The following is a 702-nucleotide window of genomic DNA, read 5'->3' on the forward strand; positions in this document are numbered from 1 at the left end:
GGGGAGGAGTTAGGGAAGACTCCATCGTAACTTCAGGGATCAGTCAACAGGCTGAACTTGTCTCCTCCCACACAGGGACACCTACTGGGCAAGAACTTTATTCTGTGACTTAACTCATGCTAGCTATTGTTAGCCGTATGGTTTTCAGCTTGTTTTACAGTCAGTGTGCTATCACCGGCAATCATTGAACCTTATTCTGAGAAAAACTTGTGTTTTTTGGATAATAAACATCTTCAGCTGAATCCATTTCTTGTATAAACCTCTGGATATTTGAGTAGTTGACTCCGTGATGATGTCACCAGGGGTCCCCGAATAGGTTGGTCAAATCACCTCCCTGATATGGAGAAATAGTGTGAGATGGGGACAATGGACACCGACTGTGATTGTATGTGTCTGCTCAAGGAATGCGGGTATGGTGACTGGTCATGGGTGCGGTGTCTGGTCACATAGGCACACAGCTCTGAGGAGACAACTACAGTTTTGAGGAGACGCCTGCCCCTCTTCCTCTATCAAAGGGGCTATTTAAAAGAGAATGAGAAAAGGATGAGAGATATTCCAATGCTATCTAGAGGGAGGGAGTGCTAAGTCTCCTTGCTGGACAAGATCGGATGGTCACAAGGACATGAATCACCTTTCCTTGCTGAAGAAGATCGGATGGTCACAAGAACATGAATCACCTACAAACCTGCAAGACCACCACAT

Source organism: Falco rusticolus, chromosome 4 (genome assembly GCF_015220075.1).
Source record: "Falco rusticolus isolate bFalRus1 chromosome 4, bFalRus1.pri, whole genome shotgun sequence".
Taxonomy (NCBI): domain Eukaryota; kingdom Metazoa; phylum Chordata; class Aves; order Falconiformes; family Falconidae; genus Falco; species Falco rusticolus.